General features: G+C 45.4%; 1 long non-coding RNA gene across 1 annotated transcript; it reads right to left on the reverse strand.

The window, feature by feature from the left end:
* Positions 1–6412: 6412 nt before the first annotated feature.
* LOC143679508 (uncharacterized) lies at positions 6413–21273 on the reverse strand. Its single transcript, XR_013173806.1, has 5 exons — positions 20850–21273; positions 20420–20587; positions 19470–19573; positions 11037–11195; positions 6413–6868 (listed from the first exon to the last, which is right to left on the reverse strand). It is a non-coding gene; the product is annotated as an uncharacterized LOC143679508 (long non-coding RNA).
* Positions 21274–23735: the final 2462 nt, after the last annotated feature.

The raw sequence follows: 23735 nt of genomic DNA on the forward strand, positions 1-23735 counted from the left end.
CCATAACATAATAATTAAATTATTTCATTTCAGTAACAAATACAACTGACATAAGAAGAGCTGTCTCTTGGTGAGCACAGCTCCCTCCACTTGTAGGGCCAGAAGAGCACCGGCCTACTAGGGAGAGGCCACAGAACATGTGTGTTCTGTGGGCGACTTGTACCCACTCAGCCCCTAGTTAATTGGGGGCCTGCTAAGACAACTTCTATTGTAGAAGCTACAAAGTAAATGGAGAAAGTCATTAACCCTGGGAGAATCACGAAAGATGTGAGTTCTTGGAACTCTGCTCTGATTTCTTATTCTGCCTCCTGGATGGCACCCAAAGCCTCACTAAGTTTGAATAAATGAATGATGGCACTTCATTGGCCAAGAACTCGGGAAGATGTTTTCTTCTTCAACTCCCCAGTGGTGGGACCTCCTCTCACGGTGCACCAGCTCCCACTGTCTGCACACACCAGTGAGACTCGAGGTCTCAGTGCCAGATGACATCATACGTTTGATTTTTTAATACCTGGACTCAGTACCATTAGTCTTGGCTTCTATGGCTCTTCCTCCTTTCTTCCCCTCCTCTCTCTTTTAGGGTTTTGCCTTCAACAATGTGTGCCTATCGGGCCCACCACCAGCTTCTCTTAGATGAGAGAATGAATAGCAGCAAGTAGATGACAGGTGATTGAAATCAGAATACAAAAAGGAAGCCATGGCAGAAACTCGGTAAAACCCACGAACTCATGGGAAATCAGGGCTCTGGATATACTTACTGGGCTCTGCACTCAGAAATCGTGCAGTTCTCAGGGCTGGAAGGGACGTCTGAGAGGACCTTGTCTATCGTCCTCATTTCACAGATAGAGTGAGGGTCCAGGGGTGCCAGTACTCATGGAGGTCACCCTCCATGGAGGTCACGTGGAATAGAGTGGGTCTCCAGGCCGAGTCTATGAGGTTCCATCACTGCCTGGGCTGAACTTATTGCATAAGGGTTGGAGGTGAGAGGTGAAGCACTTGAGCCAGCACTTCGCAAGTCTAGTGTTGTCAGGTGTTTGACCTCTAACCTTCGTTTGCATCTCCCTGAGTTGCCTGCTTCCCTCAGCTCTGCCCGAGGAGGTGCACATCACAGAGTCTGTGAAAAGGACTGTGGTTACAGTTGAGCTCAGTCACAGCCCCCACACGTGAACCAGAACTGTGAGAATATAAAAGATGAGTCAATGGATAAGACAGGAGATAAGATGAACAGATATCTTCAGAAGTTCTTTGAGTAGTGCAAACTAGAAAAATAGAACAGGGATCGAGATGAAAGTTGCTCTACATGAAAGACACTCAATAAATTTGAGTAATCAAATTGACCTAGGGAGAAAATTCATAAAAAAAAAAAAAAGCCACATGAGGTATACACATGGCACTTTGGGGGAATTGATACCATCCTCCTCCTACAGCCCTATCCACCTATTAGCCATCCACTGGGTGTATCCTTAGAGTCTGGCGGGCACAGCTGCAGGCTGTGTCCAGCCTAAACCCCACTGCTCGGGATGTATGGGAGCTCTTGGGGGTGCCTAAGGAAATAAATAGGAGTAATGATATTCATTTTAGCTTTTAGCTTTTATTACTCTTTCAGCAGCAGCTAGGAGTTGTGAAGTTGGAAAGGGTGAGCAGGATTTCTTTTCTTTAAATAGGGCAGAGAGATGAAGAATACCTTGGGGGTACAAGAAGGGATGCTAGCACTGACAAAATGACCTCCAGAACAGTGGGTGATTGCTGGGGTGGCAGAGGAGGCAGGGGACTGAGCCAGTCCCACTGTCTAGCCCACTTGTAACTGGAAGCAGCCAAGGTACATGAGACAGCGTTCCACAGCTCCAGGAAGAGCCCCTGATGCCGTTGAGAGGCCTTTATCAGCTGGGTGACAGGAGGTGAGTGGCATTCCTGGGCCTGAGTTCCCTGTCCTTTAAAATGAGGAGACTTCCTGCCCAGTTCTGCCCTTCTCAGAGGGCTGCTGTGGGGTGCAAGTGAGTTCAGGACCTGCTTCCTAAACTGTTAAACACCATACTTATGTGCCTTCATATTGTGAACATTAATGAATAATAAGATCAGATCTAATTTTGAAAATCGATGAAAGATTTTTTAAATATTTTTAAATTGTTTGGCAGCACTGGCTGACCTTAGTTAGGAAATGTTCCCACCAAAATGGAAATGAGTCATGGTGAAGGTCAAGGATGTATCTGTTAAGCAATTTGTGCCTGTGTCTCTGCACCCATGGTTTTTCTTCTCTCATCTTAAAAGAAAAAATGGTGCACTTCCCTAAGGACCTCTCTCTGTCATCTTCCTCCTTTTCTGTAACTTCTTCACTGACTTCTTTCTTTCAATGTTTAAAACGCATCTATTACTCTCCATCTTGAAAAAAAAGACCCCATTGTCCTCTCTGATTCCTTGTTAAAGACAAATTTCTTCAAACAAGTTTCCACATTTGCTGTCTTCCCTTTCTCAGCTCCCTCATTCTCCTCAGCCCGCTAACATGGGGCAATTTTGTGCTATATGCAGTGGCCCCTTTTTAAACTACTGGTCCTCCAGTACTTCCTCCTTCAAACTCTTCTCCCTTGGCTTTAGAACATCCCGCTATCTTGGATTTCCTGCCATTTCTCAGTCATTCCTGTGGGTTTCTCATCTTTGTCCCTCCCCTTAAATGTTGATGCATTCCCAAACCTTCCCTAGGCCTCCTTCAATTCTCCCCGGGCAGTATCATCCACACTCATGCTCCCAAATCTGTACCCTCTCCCTAGACTGTCTTATAGGCTTCAGACTCCATGTATCCAGCTTTGTACTGGACACCTCAGAATGCCTGTCCCAAAGAGACCCCAAACCACTTTCCTCCACTCCCAAACTACATCTTATTCCGCATTTCCTATCTCGGGAAATGACATTGTCATCAGTCCTCTCATCCAAACCAAAACCTGGGAGTCCTCTAAGATAGTTTCCTTAAACTCTTCTCCCATGGTCACTCACCCCTACTTAACCCTTAATGTACTTACACACTTTGTACTGTAATTGTCTGCTTTGTGTGTTTCCCCTGCTGGTCTACATGATCTGTGAGGTTAGGACCCATGTCTGTCTTGTTCCTTTGTGTTTCCAATGCCAAGGACAATACTTGACAAATGTACAAACTGATGAAGAAATGAATATTGAAGATGAATATTGGCCTAGACACAAAATGATCATTTATTGGAAATAAAAGGAGTCTAGCCTGCCCTTTCTGCACATGCCCTCTTCCATCTCTCTGAGCCTCCTCTATAAAAACAGGAAGGCTAGCCCTTCCTGTTTATACTTGGGGATTGATGAGTGTTTACTGGCATTGTCCTTCTTTGGTCAGTTTCTAGCATCTTAGACCTTATGTGAAATCTACCAAAGGGAACATTGAATATTAGCAAATATCTCTGCTCCCTATTTGCAGGAGCTACTGGAGTTAGAAGAACATGTGCCAGGACTTCTTGGAATCAAAGAATTCAAATGTCAGAAGGTGTATTGGACCTTTGGCATTAGAAAATACAACTTTTAAAATGTCAACAATTAGAAAGGAACCAGGGTACTTGCATCATGAGGGTTTCTCCTTGCCCGAGGTGTAACCTAAACCCTGTGCTCCAGGGTTAGTGTGTTGAGGGTCACAGCTGGCCCCTGAGCCTGCGTGCCCACCACCATCCTATGCCAGAGGATCTCTTGATCTCTATTTCTGGTCCCTTACGTAGTCACTTGGCAAAGTGAGAAAGAAAGCTGTAGTGAAAGCTGGGAATGTGGTTATCTTGTGGTTTGTGGCAATACCCAGGAAGCAGATGACTCTCCATGGACATGTACTTTTTGGAGAAAGCTGAGAACCCATAGGAACATTTGTGTATCTATGGACCTGATATATGAAACTCCCTGTTCTTCCCTATTAAAATGTCAAATGATTTTAGGCGTCATCAACCCTGCGTCCCATGACAGAGCCGCCCAACCCAGTCACTGTGTAGATTGAGCCCATTATCCATCCAAACTGTCCCAAGGAAAGGAAATCAGTGACCTCCCTATAGGGCCTGCAGAGCTCCCTTGGCCTTTACACTTTCCTCTGGCTGAGCTCACAGATGCAGACTAGGAGATACCTGGGAGTGCTCACTCTGATGCTCTATTAAAAAACAACAAGATTTATTTTGATAACATATGCACCATAAAATCTGCCATTTTTATCATTTTAAGTGTATAATTCAGGCATTTATATTATATTCCCAATGTTGTGTTATCATCACCACCACTCATTAACCAAACTTTTGCACTGCCCCATATAGAAACTGTTCCCATTAAGCAATAACTTCCCAATCTTCCCCCTCTCCTTCAACCCCTGGTAATTTGTAATCTACTTCCCATTTCTATGAATTTGCTTATTCTCAATATTTTTATAAGTGGAATCATACAGTATGTGCCCTTTCAAGTCTGGCTTCTTTCACTTAGCATAATGTTTTTAAGGTCCATCTGTGGTATCAGAACTTCAATAGATAGTTCAATGGATATCAGAACTTCATTCCACTATATAAATATACCACATTTTGTTTATTCATTCATCTGTTGAAGGACACTAGGGTTGTTTACACCTTTTGGCTATTGTGAAAATAGTCTAAAATTTTAATGCTCCCATTTTGACATGGGGATATTTTACAGCATTTGAAAAACAAACCAAGAAATTTAAACTCTTTTTTTTTTAACCAATTAATGTTTTAAACAGACCACCTCTGAACCCCTTCTTCCGAGCCTCACCTTTGCAGTAGAGCTCTGAAGAGGTATGGGGGCTTAACGCTGGTGCAGGGCAGGGATGTTGTTTTAGTTTGCCAAATCTGCCGACATGCAATACACCAGAAATGGACTGGATTTTATAAAAGGGATTTATTTAGTTACAAATTTACAGCTTCTTGGAGAAAAGACATCTGGCTTTCATTTGGGTTCCTCTGTCATGTGGGAAAGCACACGGCACCGTCGGCTGCCCTTCTTTTCTGGTTTCTGGGTTCCAAAGGGCTTTCCCCGGGCCTTTCCTCTCTGCCTCTCCAAATTTCTGGGTCTACATTAGCTCTGAACTCAGCTGTGCTCAGCTGCTACCCTCTCTTCTGAATTCTTTTAAGCCTCCATCTGATTAAATTAAATGTCACACACTGCTGAAGGAACTCCCCTTAGCTGACTGCAGATGTAATCAGCCATAGATGATGATGATTTAAGGCCACAGCAACAGAGCAACTGGGCACCATCACCTGGCCAAGCTGACACCTGAACCTAACTATCGCAGATGCAATGGGACTCAGAGATAAGGAGAGTGTATGGAGAGAGGTGTCAGTGGGCAAGAGGGTCAGATGCTAGTGAGAGTCTCTGGGAGAGGCCCTGGACCTGACACATTCTCTCCCAGGAAAAGCTCAAAGGCTGTTCAATGTAGGGATTATAAGACCCCTAGTTAAATTGTGGGAGCCAGAAAAAAAGGGAACCCATGAGCCTCAGTTCCTGTGTAGAACCCTTGGAGTGACCGCAGTGCATGAATTTCCTGCGGAAATGTGGGACTGAAATGGGAAACAGTTAACAGAGGTGGTGGTGGTGACATGGAGCATCAAGGTCAGAAAGAGCTAAAGACCTTTCTCCTGGGAGCCAACTGGCAACATGGACAATTTGGCACACTGATGCCATTATGCAATATGAGTGCCTGCCTCTGCCAACTTAGATGCCCCCAGAGAGAAAAAGAAGAGGGGAAATTTCTGAATAGGAGGTTCTAAAGAAGTGACTGAGTCTACCCAGAATTGACCAAGGTCCTGTTTGCTGCCATGAGAAGGAACAAAAACTCGCAAGAAAGATTTGGTTGGGTGACAGAGAAAAAAATTACATTTCTGGCACACTGGAGCATATAGCTCACAATAGCTCTTAGATTTTTTCTAGTAGTAAAGTTCCAATAAGCAAAGTGTGTCTTTGAGCATGTCTCCATCATTCACTGAAATATTGGGAGAGATATGTGTTGGGTGAAGGGTTTTGCAGATATGATTAACATGATCATCATCCAAAGCTGGGTCACACATCAAGGAAGTGGGGTGCCATGCCAGTAACTAACAGAGTGTGTCATTTTTCACAGACGAAGGACTGGTTTGACTTACTCTGTGTCAATCAGGGTACAATAATTTGCAAACCAAACAGAGCAATTTACATGAAAGATAATTTTCCAAGTGTATGAACAACTCCTTAACTTTGTTTAGGTTGATAAAAATGTTTAAAGTGAGTGAAGGAAATTTTACCACCCCTATGCCATATTGCTGTTTTCACTGACTTTAGCATCTTCCCCTCACCTCCTCTATTTGGTAGTGAGGCCAGAAAGCAGCACACCAGAAATGGAGTGACTTTTAAAAAGGAATTTTAATAAGTTACAAGTTTACAGTTCTAGTGCTGAGAAAATGTCCAAACTAAGGCACCAACAGGAGGTCACCTTCACTCAAGAAAGGCTGACACGCCATCCAGAACACTTCTATCAGCTGCGAAGGCACGTGGCTGGTATCTGCTCATTCTTGCCCCTAGGCTCCACTGCTTTCAGCCTCTTTCTGTGGAGTTTGCTCACTCAGCATCTGTGCACATTCATTTAGCTTCTCCAGGACACAATCCTGGGTTTCATCTCTTAGCTTACCATCTGGTGGGGCCAGAGATTTCTTCTCTTCAGGTTCTGGCTATTTCTGAGAGTACTTGCTTAGCACCCGGGCTATTTCTGTCTTGATCTCCAAACATCTACATCGGCTGTCTCTGTTGGCTCTCTGCAAAATGTTTCCTCTTGGGTGGTGTAACAGTGGCTCAGTGGCAGAATTCTCACCTGCCATGCCAGAGACCTACGTTTGATTCCCAGAGACTGCCCATGCCAAAAAAAAAAGAGAAAGAGAAATGTTTCCTCTTTTAAAGTATTCCAGTAAACTAATCAAGACTAAACTAATCCACTTGGAATGGGTGGAGTCGCATCTCCATCTGATCAAAAGGTCACACCCACAATTGGGCACGCCACACCTCCACGGAGATAATTTAATCAAAAGTTTCCATAATATTTCAGGTTAACTGAACATCATAAGTACCTGGAACCTTGAGTAGGGCATGAGATTTTGTACGTTTGTCCAGTATGATACCCCAATAAATCCCAGAGTGATTTGAACAATGACTAAAGCAGTATTTGAAAAGTACCCTTGGGGAGAAAGGGGAAAATTCAACTTTCCCATTTGGAGAATTATTGATATTCTCACAAGCAGTGGGAACAACCAAATCAATAGGTCAAGCCCTCAATCAAAGAATAGACTAAGCCTACTTAAAATTAGGCCTTAGAGTCACCCCCAGAGATCCTTCTTTGTTGCTCAGATGTGGCTTATCTCTCTCTCAGCCAACATGGCAAGCAAACTCACTGCCCTCCCCCTCTTTAAATGGGACATGACTCCCAGGGGTGTAAACCTCCCTGGCAACATGGGACAGAAATCCTAGATGGAGCTGGGACTCAGCATCAAGGGATTGAAAAGACTTTCTCAACCAAAAGGGGAAAGAGAGAAACGAGACAAAATAAAGTGTCAGTTACTGAGAGATTTCAAACAGAGTTAAGAGGTTATCCTGGAGGTTATTCTTCCACATTATATAGATATCCCCTTTTTAGTTTAAGGTGTATTAGAGAGGCTAGAGGGAAGTGCCTGAAACTGGAGCTGTGTTCCAGTAGCCATGTTTCTTGAAGATGATTGTATAATGATAAAGCTTTCACAATGTGACTGTGTGATTGTGAAAACCTTTTATCTGATGCTCCTTTTATCTACAGTACAGTCAGATGAGTAAAAACATGGATTAAAAATAAATAATAGGGGGAACAAATGTTAAAATAAATTGAGTAGATTGAAATACTAGTGATCAATGAAAGGGAGTGGTAAGGGGTATAGAAAAAAATTAGGGGGAACAAAGGTTAAAAGAAATTGGGTAGATGGAAATACTAGCAGTCAATGAGAGGAAGGGATAAGGGGTATGGCATGTATGAGTTTTTTCTTTTTTCTTTTTACTTCTTTTTCTGGAGTGATACAAATGTTCTAAGAAATGATCAGGGTGATGAATATACAACTATGTGATGACATTGTGAGCCACTGATTATACACCAAGTATGGAATGTTCATATGTTAAGAATGTTTGTGTTAGTATGTTGTTTTGTTTTGTCAATAAAAATTGAAAAAAAAAGTTTCCATAGTACAGTATTGAGCCAGGATTAGAAGAAACGGCAGCTCCCACAGGCTTGGGTCAGGGTTAAAACATGGCTTTTCTGGGGTACATAATAGATTCAAACCAGCACACCTCCCAACTCACCAAAACCACTCACTTGCAATCTCCCCAGTCAGTTCTCATTCTCATATACGTTCAAGTATGAAGTCATCTCTTGCTTTATTTGTTTAAATATTTTTATTGAGAAATATTCACACACATACAGTCCAACCATATTATACAATCAGTGGCTCACTGCATAGTTGTGCATTCATCACCATGATCATTTAGAACATTTGCATCACTCCAGAAAAGGAAATAAAAATTTAAAAAAAATCCCATACCCTTTGCCCCCTCCTTCTCATTGACCACTAGTATTTCAACCTAGTGAATTTTTTTTACCCCTTATCCCCCATCATTTACTTATTAATTATCCATATTTTTTTACTCATTGGCCCATACCCTTTGAACAGATGAGTATAAGCTATATAATCATACAATTATTTTCAAGAATTAAGGCTAAGGAGAACACAGCACAACAGTTTCAGGGACTTCCCTCCAGCTACTCCAATACATCATAAACTTAAAAGGGATATCACTATAACGCGTAAGAACCTCTAGGATAACTTCTCAATTCTGTTTGAAATCTCTCAGCCACTGAAACTTTATTTTGTCCCATTTCTCTCTTCCCCCTTTTGGTTAAGAAGGCTTTCTCTACAATGTGACTGTGGGATTGTGAAAACCTTGTGTCTGCTGCTCCTTTTATCCAGGGTATGGACAGATAAGTAAAAATATATAGATAAAAAATAAATGATAGGGGAGATAAGGGGTAAAATAAATTGGGTAGATTGAAATACTAGTGGTCAATGAAAGGTGGGGTAAGGGGTACGGGATGTATGAGTTGTTTTCTCTTTTTACTTTTTTTTTCTGAAGAGATGGAGATGTTATAAAAATGGTCATGGTGATGAATTCACAACTATGTGATAATATTGTGAGCCACTGATTATACACTGTGTATGGACTGTATGTGTGTGAAGAATTGTCAATAAAAATATTTTTTTTAAAAAAAGAAGTCTTTCTCAATTCCATGATGTCGTGTCCTGGTTCATTCTGGGAGCCCTGTACATGTTTGCAGGGAGATCACTTGCTTTATTTCTCCTAGAACAACATAGGCAGGCCTCTCCCCTGATTTCACCTTCAAACTATCTCTTAAATCTCTTGCTTTCTTTAACGGCTCTCAAAATTGGCTGCACAGCAGAATCACTAGGGGCCTTTCAAAAATTCTAACGTCCAGGCCATACCACAGACCAATTAAATTAGAATTTTTAGGGATGGAACCCAGTCATCAGTTATTTTTTCAATTTTCCCAAATGATCCCAATGTATAGCCAAAGTTGAGAACCAGTGGATTAGGAAATTATAAGGCCAGTAAGAAAACAAGCCACACTCGTTCCAAACTTTGTGTCCTTTGAAGCCTTGCTCCTCAGAGTGTGGTCTGTGGACCAGTAGCATTGGCATCACGGGGGCCATGTGGGAAATGCAGGATCTCAGGACTCACCTCAGGTCTGCTGGAAAAGAATCCGCATTTTAACAAGAAACCCAGGTAATCCATACGCACATTAAAATTCGAGAAGCATTGCTCAAAGGCATGCTATTGTGGGTTGAATGGTGGCACCAAAAAAGATATGTCCATGTCCCAACCTCCAGAACCTGTAAATGTGACCTTATTGCAAAAAGGATCTTTGCACATATAATTATATTGGATTTAGGGTGGACCCTAAATTCAGTGATAAGTGTCCTTATAGGAGGAAAGCAGAAGGGGGTTTGAGACTTAAAGACACAGAAAAAGGTCATGTGGAAACAGAGGCCAGCGATTGGAATTATGCTTCCACAAGCCAGGAACATGTGGAGCCACCAGAAACTGGAAGAGGCAAGATAGGATTCTGCCCTAGAGCCTTCAGAGGAGTGGCACCCAAAAAGACACTTGATTTCAGACTCCTGGCTTCCAGAACTCAGAGAGAATAAATTTCTGTTGTTTTAAGCCACCAAGTTTGTGGTAATTCATTATGGCAGCCCTAGAAAACTAGGACATGTGCCAAGAATGATAAATGTCCCAGATGATGCATGTCATAGAACTAGTTACATGGAAATGTAGGAGGGTGTGCGGACCCATGGGTCACAATGACATTTTCATGAGCTGGGGTCCTGCCCTCTTGTTTGTGATGAACTTGAAGCCTGATGCCTCTGAGTTCAGTGAATTGGGATTTGGGCTATTCCATCAGATTCGAGTTCCATCATTGCTATCTACCACCCTTTTGACCTCCAAATCTCTGTTTCCTCATTTGTTGAGTGGAGGTAATATTTCCTGCATGAAATTTTCATGAGAAATTAAAAAAAAAAAAATGCCATTCATATAGATGGCTTAGCATGGGGCCTGGAAAATAGAAAGTGTTCAGTAAACGGTAGCACTGCTGTCACCGCAGCAGCATTGTCTGAATCCACCACCAGAACTAGCATGTTGTTGGTTCTCAGTGAACACTGGATGCATCCGAAGGTCCTGATGGGTTTTGCTCCATCTTCAGACCTTCTCTCCATGGCTGCAGCCCCTTCCTGTTGGCCATTGGAGCAGGGCTGGTTGGTCTTAACTTCCTATCTCAGCATTCCAAGATGGAAGGCAGAGTGTTCAGGTTCAGAAACTCAGGTAGAAAAATGGATAAGAGCCCAGACAGGGAGGGTTTGGATCTAGGTTAATAGTGAGATGGGCAGGGTCGGATGGGCATTTGCTCGGATTCACTATCCACCAACCTTGCGAGGACCACCAGTAGCATTTTAGGAGTAAGTCTGGACACAATTCCATTGTCTCCTCCTCCTTGCTGCTTCTTCCCTTGCTCCTTTCATTCCACCTTCACCTTTCCTCTGTCTCAACCCTGCTCCTTCCCATGGCTGAAGCAGAAACCCTTCCATCTGTCCAAAATAAATAAATAAATAAATAAACCATGGAACTTCACTAACTTCCCACTCGTCCTTCCTTCCCAGTCTAGAACAACCCTTCAGTTAGCCTCCCCCTGCCATCTAATTCCTCCCCTTAGCCCCAGTGGCAGCACCTTCTGTGAGCATAACCCTGGACCAGGCACCCTTCCACCCAGCTCACACATACCCAGCCACCTGGCTCAGCCCCCCTTCATGACCTCCCTAGGACCCTATCCCCAGAGTTCCTGATTTAGAAGATCTGTGGTCAGGCCCAAGAATTTACATTTCTAAGAAGTTCCCAGGTGCTGCTGCTGCTGCTGTCCTCAGCACGACACTTGGAGAACTACCAGCCTAGGCCCTGGGTGTGGCCTGGGCGTCGGGACCTAACAGCATCGGTAATAGAAAAAGATGTAAAATGTAAATCCCCACTGACTAGTTAAGCCAGCCCACTTGGGAAATATCTGTGGCTGCACAGTTCTAGTGTTACTGATTACTTTAGTTTTACATTATTTACTTCATGTCGCTTCATGTAATCCCCATAATAAGCCTATGTGGTAGATTTTAGAGTCCTTATTTTATAGATAAGGAAAATACAGGTACAGATATATGCATGAATCCTAAGCATGACAATTCTCCCTTCTGATGCACTGAAATCAGGATTCCACACTCGGAGCTCAGTCCTGGAGCCTCCCTGGCTCGTTCAAGCTCTGAGAGCTCGCATTTCCCTCTAAGTAAGTTACACGGATCACCACCTTGTCAGAAAATAAAGAGAAGTACATTCACCTCTGCTCTCTCTTCCCACCCATTGTTGCCTCTTCTTCTCAGATTTTATGGTGTCTTGTTCCTCTTTCCTCATCCTGTTTTGTTCCCAGTGCCCTCCTGATGTAACCTCCTCCTTCCAGCTCCCACATCCGTGTAACAAGACGGCCCCAGGGCAGCTGTGGCGCGGAGAAGCTTGTGGTCATGAGAAATGTTGGAGATGATGGTTGAGAGAACCGTTAACCCGCAGAGGAGGACACAACTCGGTGGTCTCCGAGGAGGGCAGCCCCTGGGCACGAAAATAGCCCCTCGTCATTACACGGCTGACTGGTGACACTCTCTCCTTGCAACCTTCATGCTCTTTGATAAGTATTCCATTAGTGCAAATGTGTTAAGAGTGCGAGCTTTGGCATTTAATACATCCAGGTATGGCAACAAACCATGGGGACCTAAAAGATTTATCACAGTGGGCAAAATAGAACGCGAGGAGGACCTTTCAGCAACTGGAGGTGTGTCACACTTGCATTCTTAGAGCCCTGAGAACAAATTTCCAAACTCTTTGAGCCTTCAATCCCTTCCCTTCCAGGCCTGAGGAGACTCCACCCTGCGTCCTGGGCCTCAAGAACTGAAGTTCAAATACTGGCACCTTTCTGGCCCAGGCACCCACGCCACAGGTCTGCAAATCCCAGCGTTCTCTTCCCTTCTGAACCCAGTGGAGCCAGAGACCAGGAGTGGAGGAGAGGTGTGCCCAGAGCCTTATGTGGGTTCCTCGCAAGGTGCAACAAATAAGACTCCATCAGAGCAATTATTCTTATCAACTCAAACCAACAAAATCATATTGACCACTAACTACCCCCCTGGCATACTGCTTGCTGTAGAGGGCCCTAAAGTCTTGGGCTCAGCCACAGCCATTTCCCGCAGGAACGTACAAGCTAGTTGTTGAGATGAGATGTTGCCAGCTCAAGAGAGCAGACTGTGAAGTTCTACTCTGAAGACAATCAAGTGGTCAAAAAGAAAAGCAACAATGTGGGATATGAAACCCAGGAATGAGCCTGGCCCTGGCACTGTGGGATCCACAATGCCTTCCTGACCAAAAGGGGAAAAAGAAATGTAACAAATACGGTCTCAGTGGCTGAGAGAGTTCAAATAGAGTTCAGAGGTTATTCTGGAGGCTAATCTTATGCACGCTTCAGTTAGATATTGCTTTTTACGGTGGTTTGCCAAACCCCAACCAAAACCGTTCCTGCCAACCCTAAAGAACACCTAGGGCTCTATCTGAGATTCTACCAAGGTTCTATGTACTATGATCACTTTCCAGAAACCTACAACCTCCAGATAGGTCCCTGGACCAGATAAGTCCTGAAATGCTGAGGGGCCAGCCTCTCCAGAACATCAGCTAGTTCCATCCCTCTTTCCTTTATTATCGACAGCCCTTTCCAACATTCAAAAGTTAGAATGGGCATGGCCCAAATACCCCTAAAGATTGGGAGAAGGGTCAAAACAGAAGGAGGAGTTATAACACAGAAGAAAGGATTTAACAAACGAGTATCCCTGCTGAATCATTGTATTGATATTTCTTTCAGTCTTCAGTGTCTTGGAGCAGGTAGAAGGAAAAACCTAAAATTGTGAAACTGTAACCCATACCAAACTCTGTTCTACAACTAATTGTTACAATGTACTTTAAAATGTATTGCTTTTTTGTATATTTTATATTTCACAATAAAAACTGTTTAAGAAAAACAGCAAGATGCAAGATGCAGATAACCGGAACCGGAGGGCTCATTGTGCGGCAACAAATAGGAAGTCATTGCAGAGGACCCCGGACAAACGTGGGGGCTGGGGCAGACAGCGGGCAGAGCGAGGGCGGTCCAGGGAGACAAATGGCCACTGCAGGGATGAATGGGGCGGCTTCGGGGCCACGCATCTGAGACCAACGACCCGGCCATGTGCTCCTTCCTTTAGACTGGGAGGCACCTTTTCTTTTTCAGCATGCAGAATCACTCCAGTCCAACTGTTCTATAAATTGCTTTCCACCCAAAAAGTTACAATAACTTTGTTTCTGTCTGGCACAAACAGCACTTAGGTGGGTAAGCCTCCTCTGACACACAGGAAACAAACCAAAAACAAAAATTGTAACATTTCCCCAATTACACAAGAAATAGGCCTTTGGTTTCCCATTGCACAAGGTCCAAACTATACCAAAGGAAACTCGGAGTCCCTTCGCTCCCCACCAGCCCCCTCATTGCACCTTCGTAATTTGATGTGCAGCCTTCCTGCCTTTCCTGGCTTTTCCAGAAAAATCTTGGGTACTTAAGTAATAAATATTAGCACTTAGAAGTCATTTTGGTTTTTTGTGTGCAAGTAGTATTTTTGCACTTTACAACATTGCATCTCCCCACATTCGAACATGCTCTAAACCTTGGATCTAGTGCTCAGCTAATAGTTCTTTAGCCTTGGCTGCATTTGCTGCAAACATACGCTCTTCCTAGAAGAAATGGCACAAACCCCCTTCAGCGGCCAAGGAATCCAGTGTCATTTATTATGATCCCTCAGGTCAAGCTTCAGGGCCCCTCGTTTACACAGTCCCTGCCAAGACCGGTGGCTGATTTCATATTCTTTTGTGTTCTTTTTCTTAGCAAGTTACCACCCCCCAAAACTGAGCAAGCTTTAAGCCCTGAGACACACCTACAGCCAACAGCACATTGGACCCTGTTGCAGGGTTCCTGGGGTGGGGGGGGGGGCACATTGCCTACTCTCTGGCTGATACTTGGCATTCCTGAAGATGCTTTTCCTGGGGAGGAGGAGCAGGAGGCCCATACTTGGATTGTAAAATGCCATTTCCTGTAACCTTTAGATGCAAAGAGGTAAAGGCCTGCAGGGACAGTTTGAAAGCCCTCTGCTCCGGGCAGGATGGGGAGCGAGCAGCTCCCTCCCCAGGAATGGGATGATGTTGAGATGGCCGGAGCTGAAGCACACACCCACAGCCAGGGCAGCCCCAGGGTGAGCGGGCAGGCCTCCCGGGCTGACCTTGCTTGCTGGCTTGCCAGAGGGTTCTCCCAGGCTTCCTTACACAGCTTCAAGGTGATCTTCACAGAGCGAAGACGATAAAGGCCCACAGAAGCATATAGGACAGGCCACTAGGGTTATAAGGGGCAGCCCAAGAGTCCACTCAGTGCTGGTGGACTCCTTCAGGTCAGCTTGTCTGCCCCAACTTGGTCATGAGATGAAGGGCAAAGACGTTGTCTGCTGAAACGCCAGGACCCAGATGACCACCCTGACAAATGTCACTCGGCTGGCACAGCAACCCTGAGGGCGGACCCCAGCCAGGTAGCAGTCCATGTTCACACATCAGGAGGCAGAGCCCACCACAGGGGTTCCTGTAGAAGACGAACGCCACCAGCCTGCAGAGTGCAGCGCTAAAAGGCCAGCTGCAGCCCAGCGCCTACTAGGTGATCTTTCCCAGCAGGGCCAGAGTGAACAGACGCGGCCAGCTGGACTAAGTTGGCATCTGTTGAGTTGATCTTCTTGTCCTCTTGGTGGGCGAGGCAAAGGACAAGGACGTTACCAGGGCACCGAAGACCAAGAAGGCTGCGTAAAGCAGGGAAAGAGGGACACTGGCCACCCGGGGAGGCTGGCGCTGTGGAGGCTTTGGGGCTCAGTAATGCCAGATGCCATCTCACAGAGGTCCTTGGGGAGACAAAATAAACTCAAATGTCATATTATATGTGTGGAGTTACACCTCTCCAGAAGAGTATTAAAGAGTAATTTTGTGGAGACAACGTGTCATGGAAAGCACATCTTTTTTTTTTAAAGTCAACTTTGTGTGGAAAGCATGTCATGCTGCTCCTGTTACTTTTGCTTTGTAACAAATTATCCCCAAACACTTTTTTTTTAGGAGGGGGTTGCATGGTCCAGGAAGTGAACACGGGGCCTCCCCCATGGAAGGCGAGCATTCTACCACTGAACCACCCATGCACCCTTCCCCAAACACTTTTGATTATGCTCACAGATTCCATGGGTCCGTACTTGGAATAGGGCACAGTGGGAGTGATTTTTCTCTGCTCCATGAGAACTGAAACCTCAACTAGGAAGAATCAATGGCTGGGGGTTGCTGGACGGCAAGGCCTGGAATCAACTGGAGGTGACTTTTACTTGCTTGTCCTGTGATTGATGCTTGCTGTTGGCTGGAACCTCAGCCAGGGTTGTCAACTGGGGCACCCATAACTGGCCTCCCCATGTCACCTGGGCGTCCTCACAGCATGGTGGCCTCTGGGCACTTGGACTTCTTACACAACCGCCTAAGGCTCCAAAAGAAAATGTGCCAACAAACAAGGTGTACACTACCCAGCCTCAGAAGTCTTGCATCATCACTTTCCACTGCTGTTGTAAAGGGGGAAAAGAAGTGTAACATAATGTATCAGTGGCTGAGAGGGTTCAGACAGAGTCGGAAGACTACACTGGAGCCTATTCTTTTGCAAGCTTCAGCTAGATATTGCTAATTATCATGGTTTGCCAAACCTCAACCAAAACCATTCCCGTCAACCCTAAAGAACACCTAGGGCTCCATCTGAGATTCTACAAAGGTTTTATGCACTTTGATTACTTTCCAGAAACCTACAACCTCCAGATGGGTTCCTAGGCTAGATAAGTCATGAGACCCAGAGGGGCCAGCTTCTCCAGAACATCAACTAGTTCCATCCCCCATTCCAAATTATCAACAGCTCTTTCCAACACGAAGGAGTTAGAATGGCATGGCCCAAATACCCCTAGAGATTGGGAAAAAGATCAGAGAAGGTGGAGTTATAACAGAGAAGATAGGATTTAATGAATGAGTATGATTGCTGGATCATTATTTTGATATTTCTTTTAATCTCCAGTGTGTTGGAGCACCTAGAAGGAAAACCTAAAACTGTGGAACTGTAACCCATACCAAAGTCTGAAAGCTGTTCTATAACTAATTGTTGTGGTGTGCTTTGAAATTTATTGCTTTTTTGGAGTATATGTTATTTTTCACAATAAGAAAAGTAAAGCCTGATGATTTTCCCAAAGTGAACACATCCATGTAACCAGCACCCAGATTAAGAAGCACAACCTCAGCCTCCCAGAAGCTCACCTCTGACCCTCCTAATCTCTACCTCCACAATCCCAACTTCTAAAATCACAAATCTGTTTTGCCTGTTTCTTACCTTTAAATACAAAAGCATACGCTATCTATTCCTCCAAGTGTAATTTCTTTGACTCAGCATTGATTTGTGAGATGCATCCGTGTTCTTGGGTGGAGCTGCAGTGTGTTCATTCTCATCGCAGTGTCACATTCCGCTGTGTGAATGGATCACCACCTATATATCCAGTCGTCACGGTGGTGAACATTTAAGATGTTTTCAGTTTGGGGCGATTGTGTAAAGTTTTGCTATGAATGTTTTTTCACATGTCTTCTGGTAAAATGTGCGTAAATACTTCTGCAGCATATAGAGAAATAGAACCGATGAGTCATAGATGCTGCCATGTGTTTAGTTTGGGTAGGTGCTGACAAGCACTACTGCTCTCAGCATTCTCAGCAGCCTTGTGGTGCCTCTTCCACCTGGTATTGTCACTCTATTCCAGGTTAGCTTCTTTTGGTGCATGTGTAGTAGTAGTGTCTTGTGTTTTGTTTCATTTTGCTTAACAGCCCTTATTGAGATATAATGTACATACCATACAGTATTAAAGTATATATAATTTATACTGGTATATAATTCAAGGGTATATTTTAGTGTATTTACAGAGTTGGCGACCATCAGCACAATCCATTTTAGATCATTTTTATCACCCCACAGAAAAACTCCAACTCTTTAGCCGACATCCCAAATCCCTTTATCCTTCCCTGCTCCAGGCAACTACTAGTCTACTTCCTGTCTCCATAGTTTTGCTTCTTGCTTGGTATCCTATGAGATGTGATCCTTTTTAACTGGCTTATTTTGCCTAGCATAATGTTGTCAAAGTTCATCCAGACTATAACGTGTATCAGCCTTTCATTCCTTTTTTATTGCCAAGTAATATTCCATTGTATGGATATACCACATTTCATTTATCTTTTCATCAAATGATAGATATCTGAATTGTTTCCACCTTTTGGCTATTCATAAATAGTGCTGCTATGAACATTCATGTACAAGTTTTGCCATGGACACATACTTTCATTTCTCTTAGGTATATACCTAGAAATGGAATTGCTGGGTCATATGCTAACTTCTCTTTATTTATTATTTAAGCTTTTGAGAACTGCAAGACTATTTTTCACAGCAGCTGTACCATTTTACCTTCCCACCAGCTGTAAATGAGGGTTCCAATATCATCACATCCTTGCCAAAAACACTTTTATTATCTGTTCTAGTTTGCTAGCTGCTGGAATGCAATATACCAGAAACGGAATGGCTTTTAACAAGGGGAATTTAATAAGTTGCAAGTTTACAGTTCTAAGGCCGAGAGAATGTCCCAATTAAAACAAGTCTATAGAAATGTCCAATCAAAGGCATCCAGGGAAAGATACCTTGGTTCAAGTAGGCCGATGAAGTTCAGGCTCTCTCTCTCAAGTGAGATGGCACATGGCGAACACAGTCAGGGTTTCTCTCTCGGCTGGAAGGGCACATGGCAAATACGGTGTCATCTGCTAGCTTTGTCTCCTGGCTTCCTGTTTCATGAAGCTCCCCGGGAGGCATTTTCCTTCTTCATCTCCAAAGGTTGCTGGCTGGTGGACTCTCTGCTTCGTGGTGCTGCAGCATTCTCTGCTCTCTCTGAGTCTCTCTGAATCTCTCATTCTCCTTTTACAGGGCTTCAGAAACTAATCAAGACCCACTCAAATGGGGGGAGACATGTCATCCCCTAATCCAGTTTAACAACCATTCTTAACTAAATCACATCAACCAGGGAGATGATCTCATTACAGTTTCAAATAGACAGTACTGAATAAGGATTATTCCACCTTTTAGAAATGGGATTTATATTAAAACATGGCTTTTCTTAGGGGGCATGCTTCCTTTCAAACCAGCACATTATCTTATCATTTTTGACAGTGATTCCAGCTACAGGTCAACTCACCTTCTCCAACCAGGCATCACCAGGAATAGAGTGACTATTTAATACCAGTTTGAAAGTTGTGTGTCTGTTTCTCAATTTGTTCACAACTCACAAAGCAAAGGGACAGGACTAGTTTCTAAAGAGACCCAAACCCTTGGCAATTGCCTTCTCTCCTGATTTTTTGGGGGCCTCTTCCTCGAGACATATTACTTCACAACCTCAGCTCTGCCACATTCTCCTAAGCTCATGCACCTCTGCCCCATGGGCTCCCTCAGCCCAGAGCCCCTGCACCCTCCCTTCCCGGCCTGGCACACCTGTACTCCCCTTCGAAGCCCTTCCTCTCTGAAATCTCCAATCTCTGCAGAATCGATGCATCCCTCCACCCTGGTGCTTGCATCACCTTTGACGACATCTGTCCACGCAGTGGTACTCATAGCTATTCACATTACTCACTTATTCCTCTGCAGCTGCGGGAAATGCTCCTTGAGGGCCAGGCTCAATCCTCTTCCTTTTCACATCCCTGCCCCAAGGAGGGGCTGGGCAGGGGCCAGCAGCAGCTAGATCCAGCACCGTCAGCCGCAGGTCGAACAGAGGCACCAGATACAGAACAGGGGCCATCAAGAGAGGGCCATTTGGACCCCCGCCACCTGCCCTCCCTTGCTGGTGTATGCCATTCCCTTGCAAATCTCAGCGTGAAACTTCCCTCCCCGGGAGTGGGGTACTAACAGGCCAGCTCCAGGCCCGGATGGTCAGATTTGGGGTTCGTGGATTCTGGCATCCCACCTGCCCAAAGGTGAGCTCCTCAGCGCCTCTCTGCACTCCTCATTGCCCCTCCACCCGTTGTCTCCCCAGAAGCACAAAGCATCCTGCTCCCCCCATTGTATCCCCTTCTGCTCCTAGGAAATGACCTAATATTGGTCATTCATACTTTAATATGATGATGTCAATGCATTGTCCTTTCACAAGGGTATTTGCGTTTTGAGACACACAGAGCTGTGATTGTGGGGTGAACAATCACCTTCTTTTACCTTTTTTTTTTACCCTGCTAAAGGACAATCCATTTACCAATAGGGGATAAAGGGCTTCCAGAGGGCTTTGCTTTGGGAATTTACACCCACCCCTTCCTCACCCAGAAGATAACTCCATGCAGCTGCCTGTTTCTGTCAGCAGGTTTTGCTGAGACACTTGAGGCTGCCACTGGCCTGCCTGACCCGTCCTTCCCCCAAAACAGAAAGGGCAGCGGGTGTGGGTGGTGGGCTGGGGGTGGATGCTCTGAGCTAACCCCAGAACCAGAAGGAGAGGGCTTGAGCCACGTGAGCGAGGGGTGGGTGAAGGGCAGCTACAATTTCTCTCGGAGCTCAAGTTCCGGCTACATGCCCTGAGACGCTCCCTCGTGCACTCACCTCTTGTACTAAAGGAAACACCCAGGGAAGCCTGCAGTGCCTTGTCCAGCAGCCACCTGCCTTCCCGGGGGGCCCCGGAAGCATTGAGCCCTGACGCTCGCTCCTCCTCCTCCGCAAGGCCGGAATCAGTTCACTGCGCTGCAGAGCCTCCGCCTTCACACGCCCCTGCTGAAAAGAAGGGAAGAAGCGGAGGGGATCGGCCAAAGTGATCTCCCTGCCACTTTCGGCCCTGTGTGCTCAGCCGTAAGGCCTGGGATTTAGACCGTGGACGGGACTAACACTCTGAAAAGTGATAACGCCAGAGTCGGGAAACGCACCAGCAGCCAGCAGGGTCCCCGGTCTGGGAGCAATGCGCTGGGTAAAGCAAGAAGTGCCATCTGGGGACGCAGACAGGCTCGGCCCCGTGTAGGAAAGTTGAGGGGAGACCCACCTGAATTTCTGGGTTTTCGTGATCCGGGCGAGATGCCTTTACGACCCCTGACAACCTCATTTGCAAGCCAGTGACACGGCAGCGCTTCCCAGGTGACCCAGCAGGAGCTGGACTGGCCTAATTACAAACCAAAACCAGGACGGTGCCCCAGAAGGAAAGGCAGGGGGCTGACGCTGCCCCTCCCCACTTCTCCTTTCCCAGAAAATGGGTTTCCTTATCACGCTGCCGGCTGACAAAGGAGGCCATGAGGCACATGCTTTGATTAAGACTGTGCCTCAATTGCTAAGTTGCTGCCACCTAAGGGGCAAGAGTGCAGAGTGTTTTCTGAGGCTCCGTCTGAACCCGGCGTGAAGCCCGTTTCAGCCAGCAGCCGACTCAGCTTTGCTTCCACACTACCATGTCTCCAACAGGGCGGACCCTATGCCTCAAGTTTCTTCCGAGTGGAGAATATGGGTCGACACTCTCCCCTGCCCGGCCTCCCGCTTACGAAGGCTTCAAGACCCAATTTTCCAGTGTGTAAATTGAGATTCTAAAACTTTCCCCTAAAGGGCGGGCCACGGTGGCTCAGCAGGCAAGAACACTTGCCTGCCGTCCCGAGGACCCAGGTTCGATTCCCGACGCCTGCCCATGTTAAAAAAAAAAAAATAGTTGCCCCTGCAGCATCGGGTCTGTGGGAGAGAATTGACATAAAGAAGCTTTATTTTACATGGTCAACCTCCCCCTCTCGCCACCCCCAGAAGAAAAGCTGATGCGGTTTCCAGTGGTGCCTGAATTACAGGCAGGGAACAGGCCCCGAGAGAACCTACCTTTTTGTCCTCAAGGCATTAAGAAACAGCGTTTAGAAGAGAGACCGGGAAGCACCAGGAAGAGCGAAAAATTATCACACCACCCCAATCTGTGTTTCCTCATTATTCTTTCATTCGCTAAGCATTTGCCAGCGGCCATCTGCAAGCCAGGCACAGGCTGTATGTGCATGTGGGTGGCTGTCATTAGAAGGCACAGAGGGCCTTGTGGCCCACACATATCCCCTTACAGGTGCTGCAGAGGCCTTGAAATATTATTTACGAACGTCACTACTTTGAAGTTACGTTCATCATTAGACCTGCCACTAGTTAATAGAGAAGCATACATAACACCTTATCAAAAATCTATTTTTACCATTTTGATAACTGCATTATAATACAATACTATAATGTAATCTTACATATTTTAGTTCATGTACTTAAAAACCATCACTCTAAAAAGGAGTCCATAAGGTGAAAAAAACCCCAAAGCAGGTACTGGGCATAGAGGCCAGGGGGCATAGACTGTCAAAGAGACAGATCAGACCCTCTCAGGGGTTGTTACTGCTCCTTCACTTGCACACCTCATACCACCCTGCTTGGCCCCAGAAGATGGCTGGTTAGCCAAAGATGGGTAAGATTCCTCAGGGGAGGAACAACCTAAGACAGGCACAGTCACAAAGGGGCCATCAGGAGAAAACTTGAGGCCAACAGAGGGAGGACACAGATCTTTATCCCCCCCAACTTCACAGGGGCCTAAACCCTGCATGGCTACATTGTTTCCCATGCCCAGCTCTGATCAGAGCATACCAACACCTGCAGCAAATTAAAAAAATGAAATATAAATGATGCTATAACCCCTCCCCAAAGGTTGGGGTAAGCATCAATGGGGGGAAATGTAGCAGGCAGGCCTCCCCCTCTTTCTGGTTTAGCTGGGCTCTCTGTGGAAAATCCCCAAACCCCCTCTCCTTGCAGGCAAGCGAGATCAGGCACATTTCCCGGGATAGAAACCCCTACCCTAGCCTTCAGGAACTGGTGAAGATGCAAGTAGGCAAGAGAAGACATTCCTGGGGTGGGGACCCCTCCCTTAATGGTTCAGCTTTGGGCCATTCTCAACTTAAATCAGTCAATTGTTTACCTTGTCTTTAACATGTCAAAGAGTCTATAAAAGTTAAGGTTGCCTTTTGTTCTGGGCTCAGACTTTCAGAGGCTACTCAGCTGAGCCCTGTGGCCATAGCAAATAAAACCTGCCTCCAGAAACTACGGATCCTTAGTTCTCAGCCTGTTCTAACTTCACAGAACGTTCCTGAAGGCCTGTGGCCTCATTCCTGGTTTATGCGCTACAATAAGAGCATTATGCATAATTGCCAAAAGGTGAATATTACTCAACAAATTGTGATATTATCACTCAACTGCAATTCCTTTCTTCTGAGTTATAGGAATAAATAAAGGTGAACAAAATAAAGGTGCAAAGCAGGTATTCTCTGGAATCACCCCCCACTTGAAGTAGAAGTCCTTAATTGTTGGCATATTATTTATTTGGATTTCACTGTTTGTAGTATTAATTTGTAAAATTAAAACAGACATCCATGTACACTGACAAAAAAAAAGGGGGGTCCATGGACTTCAACTGCTTCTTGACTCATCCATTTGTCCTCTTCTGCCTGGGCCTGAAGGAACGTTGTCAGAGCTCAGCAGCAAATTGTTCACCCAGGCCCAGGCCCAGGCCCCAGCAGCATTGCAAAACAACCATGCCCTGCTCTGTGTCACACCCTCCTACTGGATTAGTACCCCGTCCACAAAGGGGCATTTCACAGATTAAGCAAATGAGGCTCAGAGAAGGTAGGTGATTTGTTCAAGGCTGCACAGCCAATAGTCAATGACAGCAAAAATGCTTCTGAGGTCGTTAAAGTGCAACGAGATTGTCGCTGGGGCTGGAGGTAGGGAGGAGACTCAGGAAGAGTCTCGCCCCGATCTGAAAGATGCCAAGATTCAGTGAAGCTGTTTTTGCTTGGTTTAGTTTTGTTTTTTCTTCAAGAGAAAATGCTTTTTATTTTGTCTCAAAAGGTAAGTAGGAGGCTAAAAACACTGGGTCCACACACCG

The sequence above is a fragment of the Tamandua tetradactyla genome, chromosome 4 (genome assembly GCF_023851605.1).
Source record: "Tamandua tetradactyla isolate mTamTet1 chromosome 4, mTamTet1.pri, whole genome shotgun sequence".
Lineage (NCBI taxonomy): Eukaryota > Metazoa > Chordata > Mammalia > Pilosa > Myrmecophagidae > Tamandua > Tamandua tetradactyla.